Genomic DNA, 7062 nt, shown 5'->3' with positions numbered 1-7062 from the left:
GAAGGGAGGACTCAGGGGGGATATGATAGAAGTCTCTAAAATAGTGAGCGGAGTGGAATGGGTAGATGTCAATTGCTTGTTTACATTTTCCCAAAATACTAGGACTAGGGGTATGCAAGGAAGCTACTAAGTGATGGAAGATGTCAAAGAAGTCAAGGTCAAAGTGGATGAAGTGTCTGTCTGGAGCTATCAGGGGACTAGATTGAAAAATAAAACAAAAAACTCTTCTCTTTCCAACTGAGGTAGTTGATTATTGTACTTAACTATTGAATGTCCCTCGTATCACTAACAAGGTCATATTATTGTTGTTTATGGGTTTGTTTGTTTTTTAATAAAAGCTTGAGGTGACTCAATTAAGACTTTTCTTGAAAGGAGAAGTGCCTCCATTTGAGTCTTTTGGAGTTTAATGTTTTTGGCTAGACTCAATTTACATCTGTTACCAACCTTCTCGTGTTTTGAGGTCACTTGACTAACAAACTTGTCCTTCCATCTCCAAAATTCACTCACTATGAATCTACTCTATTATTTTTTAATTTCCCCTTTTCTTTGGAATAATTTTCCATCTTTAATTCAAGCGAACAATCGTTTTTAAAATTTTAATCCCTGTTGAAAACATTTTTTTTTAGGATGGCTTTTAATTGTTCCCTTGGGGTTGACTAACTAGAATAGCAGACACATTTTAGATCATTTTATTTTGACTATGTTTCAATGATTGTTTACTTATTTGGTTGGTTAACTTTCTATTATATGTATAAATTGTAAGCCGCTATGACCCTGAGACTATGAGTTCAATTCCCAATTCAGCTCCTTGGGACTCTGGGCAAATCACTGTCTTAACACTTCATTGCCCCAGGTATAAAATATGGACCTGTCTAAAATACATAAACCACACAGAAAGAGTGGTATGTCAAGCCTCATCCCCCTTTACCTGACCAAGACACACTTCCAAGAAACAAACAGACCAAGGAAGGATAAGGAACAACTGAAACTAAGACAGAGTCACATAGAAAAGTCCAATCAAGCTTTCTTAGCAACAGTATTGGAGAGATAAGAAATCAGGCCTAACTTGGCCAAGGTTCACCCACATGTGAGGAAGAGCAACCCTTTTGCTAGCTCTGGTGCAAGTTTTTTTGAATACATCAATCTGGTCTTTTATGCCCCTGCTAAAAAGGTTGGTTTTAAGAAAGGTTTGGACAAATTCCTGGAGGAAAAGTCCATAGTCTGTTATTAAGACCTGGGGGAAGCCTCTGCTTGCCCTGGATCGGTAGCATGGAATCTTACTATTCTTTGGGATTCTGTCTGGAATCTTGATACTCTTTGAGGTTCTGGAATCTTGCTATTCTTTGAGATTCTGCATGGAATCTTGATACTCTTTGGGGTTCTAGAATGTTGCTACTCTTTGAGTTTTGGCCAGGTACTAGTGACCTGGAGCGGCCATCGTGAGAATGGGCTTGAGGGACCTTTGGTCTGACCCATTAAGGCTAGTCGTATGTTCTTATGATGTCTTGCCTTTTTTCCGGACCTGCCTCCCCTAAAAGCAGCTTTATGTTTATTTGAGAACTTGCTGTACTACTTTCTAGGTGAAAAGTCAAAGCGGTTACCCTCGGTAACAGAGGTATAAAATAAAACAGTAAGTTTATAAAAAAAGAGCTATGAAAGCAGTTTTACATCATCATCATAAAGGAAAATGAAAAAGACAGAACATAGGAAAGGAAGAAAGAATCATGTTGCAGCAACAATCTCCAAGACCTGTGTCCCACCCGCCATCTCCATAACTAGCAATCAGTAAAAACCACAGAGAAATCATATGTTTCAATCCACTTTTGAAGTTCCTAAAATTGGTTCTAGCAAAGAATTCCATAAGGCCAGGGACTAAACAGAAAAATACAACTTGGCCCATGATCTAGTCTAGCATTGACCAAGGAGGGAACCACCAGGGGATTCTGGGCTCGGGAAGGCAAAGCTTTTGTGGCTATCTATGAAATGAGAAGGTCAAGCAAATCAAAAGAAAGAAAACTCTATTGTAGGATCCTGGAAGCCAGTCAGTTCCGTGTGATGGGCTGACATGGTCATACCTTCATGAATAATGAGTATTTGGAACCATCTGAGGACATCACAGTTGTTTCAAGTTTGTCTTCAAATTGGATTAATTTGCTTATTTTACTTACTAACCCCCTCTTTTAGGATCCTGGAAGCCAGTCAATTCCGTGTGATGGGCTGACATGGTCATACCTTCATGAATAATGAGTATTCGGAACCATCTGAGGACATCACAGTCGTTTCAAGTTTGTCTTCAAATTGGATTCATTCGCTTATTTTACTTACTAACCACCTCTTTTAGGAGACTGGTAGCCAGTCAATTCCATGTGACGGGGTGACATGGTCATATCTTCATGAATAACGAGTATTCGGAACCATTTGAGGACATCATAATCGTTTCAAGTTTGTCTTCAAATTGGATTCATTCGCTTATTTTACTTACTAACCACCTCTTTTAGGAGACTGGTAGCCAGTCAATTCCATGTGACGGGGTGACATGGTCATATCTTCATGAATAACGAGTATTCGGAACCATTTGAGGACATCATAATCGTTTCAAGTTTGTCTTCAAATTGGATTCATTCGCTTATTTTACTTACTAACCCCCTCTTTTAAAGGTGTGCTAAATGCTAACGCTCCTTAGTAAAAGGACCCCTAAGCGAGGTACAATTAAATAAAATTGGGTAACATACAGATTAAACTACAATAACAAAATTACGAATTACAGACAAGGATGTATGGGGTGGAAATACAATCTTTAAAGAATAAGAACATATTCAAGGAAAAAAACAATAGGGTGGGAGAAGTGGGGTTGCTTTTTAGCGTCTAAAGATTGTGAGCATCGTTAAATAAAAAAACACTTTAAAGACCATTATATGTAGTAAATTACAATAATGAAAACAACTAATCAGAAGTGAAAAGAGCAGAACATTTCAGAAAGGACAAAAAAAACTGAAATTGAGAGGTCCAGAGTTCCACTACAGTGTTACTACCACTACTACTTATCACTTATATAGCGCTGAAAGGCTTACGCAGTGATGTACATTTTGACATTTATAGACAGTTTCTGCTCGGAAGAGCTTACAATCTAACTTGGATAGACAGATAGACATGACAAATAGGGTTGGGGATGCAGAACCCAAGGTGAGAGGAGTTAGGAGTCGAAAGCACTCTCAAAGAGATTGTGCTCATATTTATAGACAGTCCCTGCTCAGAAGAGCTTACAATGTAACTTGGACAGACAGACATGACATATAGGGTTGGCAAAAGCACTCTTGAAGAAGATCAGACTAGCAACCCCCTCTGCTTTCTCAGATGCACCCCAAAGTGGCATAACCCATCCATTCTAGTTCTACAATAAAGCTCCTATGCCGCGCGGGTAGGAAGGGCCCCATGATGGCAGATAAAGGCCAAATGGCCCATCCATTCTGCCCATTCGCAATCACCATTATCTCTTCCTCTCTCTAAGAGATCCCACGTGCCTATCCCAGGCTTTCTTGAACTCTGTCTCCACCACCTCTACCTGAAGACTGTTTTACGTATCCATCACCCTTTCTGTAAAAAAGTATTTCCTTAGAGAGGAAATAAATCAAATCTACCAGAGGTTTAAATGTGATGAGGTGACATGATGATAATTAGCAGGGCAGGTAGGGACCAGTAAGGGTTTTGGAGGAGGAGTGTGATCCCAGCATATCTGAAGGCGACCACTGTGGTAACGCTTGAGGATGTGAAAGATTTTCATACAGTGGAAGTAGTGGAGGCGATGACGGCAGTGGAAAAAAAATTGAGGAATTGGGTAGGGATGAGCTGAAATGAAAAAGAGAAGATGGATGGTTTCTTTTTTTGTTATTTCACAAAGGAAAAAAGAGAAACGAAGTGGCAGAGACATTAGCTGCCTGATGCAGAACTGAAGGTTCATTTCGTGAAACCTCTGGTGAAATGTCAGAGAAGGGCAGGGGATTCAAATCCAGGCTAAAAGCCCACTTTTTTGAAGCTGCATTTAAGTCATATGGCTCCAGAGAAAGAAAGAGGACGGAGTTGAGACATCTGGGTTTTGCTTCCATTCAAAGCAATGGATGTACAACCTCATCCCAGCAACTCGTAAAAGCACCGTTTCTGTCTGTCATTCCCTCTGTAGTCCCTGACCCGTTTCACTTCTTCTATTTCCCTACATGACCTGCATATATTTATTAACCATTTTTGTTCCGTGGGTCTGTCATTGTAAGCTCTCTCGAGCAGGGGCTGTCTCTTGTGTGTTTAATGTACAACTCTGCGTGCATCTGTTAGTGGTATGAGGAGACGGAGGATCATGAAGATGAGACAATGGGGATGAAGGTGAAACTCTTAGTCAGATGGACAGACAGTAGATGTCTGATGAGCAGGGAATAATCTATTAGGAGTACTCTTCGGAGTCAAGTGCAAACTGTCCCACTGTATTTTACAGATCTGACACACAAAAAGCTCAGGCCTGGATTCTCTAACTGGCGCCATGGTCAATCACTTGATGGTGCTAGTTAGAGAATCACGTCTCTGGCAAAGGTAGGTATCAGGAATGTAGGCCAGAGGTTTCCAGGCCTACCTTTGATGTGAACTGCGCTTCCATAGGTGCTTTATGGCACTTCCAACACTAGCCATACCTACAGTGGCATTAGGTACCATAAAGCGCCTATGGAGATGTGATTCTGGCTCTGATTTTTTTTAGGAGCCTCGAAAATCAGTGAAAAACATTTAAACAGCACTTTTCACTTAACTTGTGCGCCTACCAGCGTCTAAAAAATAACAGCACCTTTTAGTAATTTGGGCCTCAGTTCATAGGCAGCAGAATAGATAATTGTGATATCTTCAACGAAAAACTTCAGTCTAGGGCAACACTTAATTCAGAACACTGTAATTTGTCCTCCGAAGAGGAAGATTTGACCAAGTTATTCATTCCTTTCCTATCACCACACACTTGAGCTCGAAGCACAGATAGCTCTCAGGGACTAGACTGCCACCTGCTGGTCAGTTCATACCTAAGAACATAATAGCCTTACTGGGTCAGACCAGTAGCCCATTCTCACGCTAGCCGATCCAGGTCACTAGTACCTGGCCAAAACCCAAGGACTATGAACATTCCAGAATCCCAAAGAATATCAAAAGATCCTAGAACCCCAAAGAGTATGACGATTCCATGCAGAACCTCAAAGAATAGCAACATTCCAGAACCCCACCCCAAAGAGTATCAAGATTCCAAACAGAATCTCAAAGAATAGCAAGATTCCAGAACCCCAGAGTAACAAAAGATTCCAGAACCCCAAAGAGTAGCAACATTCCAGAATCTCAACAAATAACAAAAGATTCTAGAACCCCAAAGAGTAGCAACATGCCATGCTACTAATCCAGGGCAAGCAGTGGCTTCCCCCATGTCTTTCTCTACAACAGACTATGGACTTTGCCCTCTATTCTCCTTGTAGATTTGGCCTTGTATGAAAGTATATTACTATCCTGACAAATTTTTGGCATTATTTCATTTACTTCTTGTTTTAATATATTGTTAAGTGCATTAACCTGCTTGTTCAGATGTTGCGGCATATCAAGAAATTGTAGTAAACATATATATAGTGAGGGGCATAATTGATAGTGTGCCTAAGTCTGAGGCTGGACGTTTTATGCAAGACATCCACAAACCATAGTAGAAAAATGTCCATTTTCAAAGCTGCCAAACATCTATCTTTTATTCTTGAAAATGAGCTAGGTATAAATTTGGTCCTTAGGACATCTACCTTTTTTGCCCATTTTCAAAAATGGAAATGTCCACGTGAAAAGCGCACAAATACAAGTTTTATAGACGTACCCACCAACTACCTTGTCTGATCGAGGCAGAGTAATCCCCATCAGCTGAGCCAGTTTCAGGGATTCCTGGCAGCTCAGCTGATGGGGATTCCCCCTGCCAGGATCAGCTGAGCCGAGGAGCTCTACACCCCTTCCCCTGACATCCCCCCCCCAATTCCCCAACATTCCTGGAGGCATGGAGAACCAGCATTAAGGGAGAGAGGGAGGGCTGGAGAAAAGAGCACGGAGTAGGGTAGTGTTGGATGGGAGACGAGAGACAGAAACAGCAGCTCTCTCCTGGTTTTCTTCCTATCTCTCTCGTCAGACCTTCAGCGTATGATATGGTGGATCCTCCTCTGCTGCCATCCCGCTGTCTATTGGCGTACCCCAAGGCTCTGTCCTGGGCCCTCTCCTCTTTTCTATATATATCTGCTCTCTTGGTACGCTGATCTCCTCTCATGGTTTTCAGTATCCCAGATCTACCTGGCCAGACATCTCTACAGGAGTTTAGGCCCGAATTTCAGCCTGCCTGTCCAACATTGCGTTTGGATGTCTCACCTCCATCTCAAACTGAATATGACTAAAACTGAACTCCTTATCTTTCCGCCTAAACTCACCTCCTCCCCCCCCTTGCCGTTCTCTATTTCTGTGAATAACGCTATCCTCCTTCCTGTCTCATCAGCTTGCAACTTTGGGGTGATCTTTGATTCCTCTCTCTCCTTCTCTGCTCAGATCCAACTATCTGCCAAATCCTGTCGCTTCCTCCTCTATAATATTACCAAAATCCGTTCTCTTCTCTCTGAACACACTACCAAAACCCCTGTCCACGCTCTCATCACCTCGTGCTTAGACTACTACAACATACTTCCCTCGGGCCTCCCACGCACCCGCCTCTCACCTCTTCAATCTGTTCAAAATTCTGCTGCACGACTCATATTCTGTGAGAGCTGCTACTCCCACATTACACCTCTCCACAAGTCACTTCATTGGCTCCCCGTCCATTTCCGAATACAGTTTAAACTCCTCTTGCTGACTTACAAGTGCATTTGCTCTGAAGCCCCCCTATATCTCTCCTCACTTATCTCCCCCCGTGATCTCTGCTCATCGGTACCCTTCTCCTCCACTGCCAACTCCAGACTCCGTCCCTTCTTTCTTGCAGCACTGTATGCCTGGAATAGGCTGCCTGAATCAGTACGTCATGCGCCATCCCTG

The sequence above is a fragment of the Geotrypetes seraphini genome, chromosome 16 (assembly GCF_902459505.1).
Source record: "Geotrypetes seraphini chromosome 16, aGeoSer1.1, whole genome shotgun sequence".
NCBI classification, from domain to species: domain Eukaryota; kingdom Metazoa; phylum Chordata; class Amphibia; order Gymnophiona; family Dermophiidae; genus Geotrypetes; species Geotrypetes seraphini.
Note: the sequence above shows the minus strand (reverse complement) of the source record.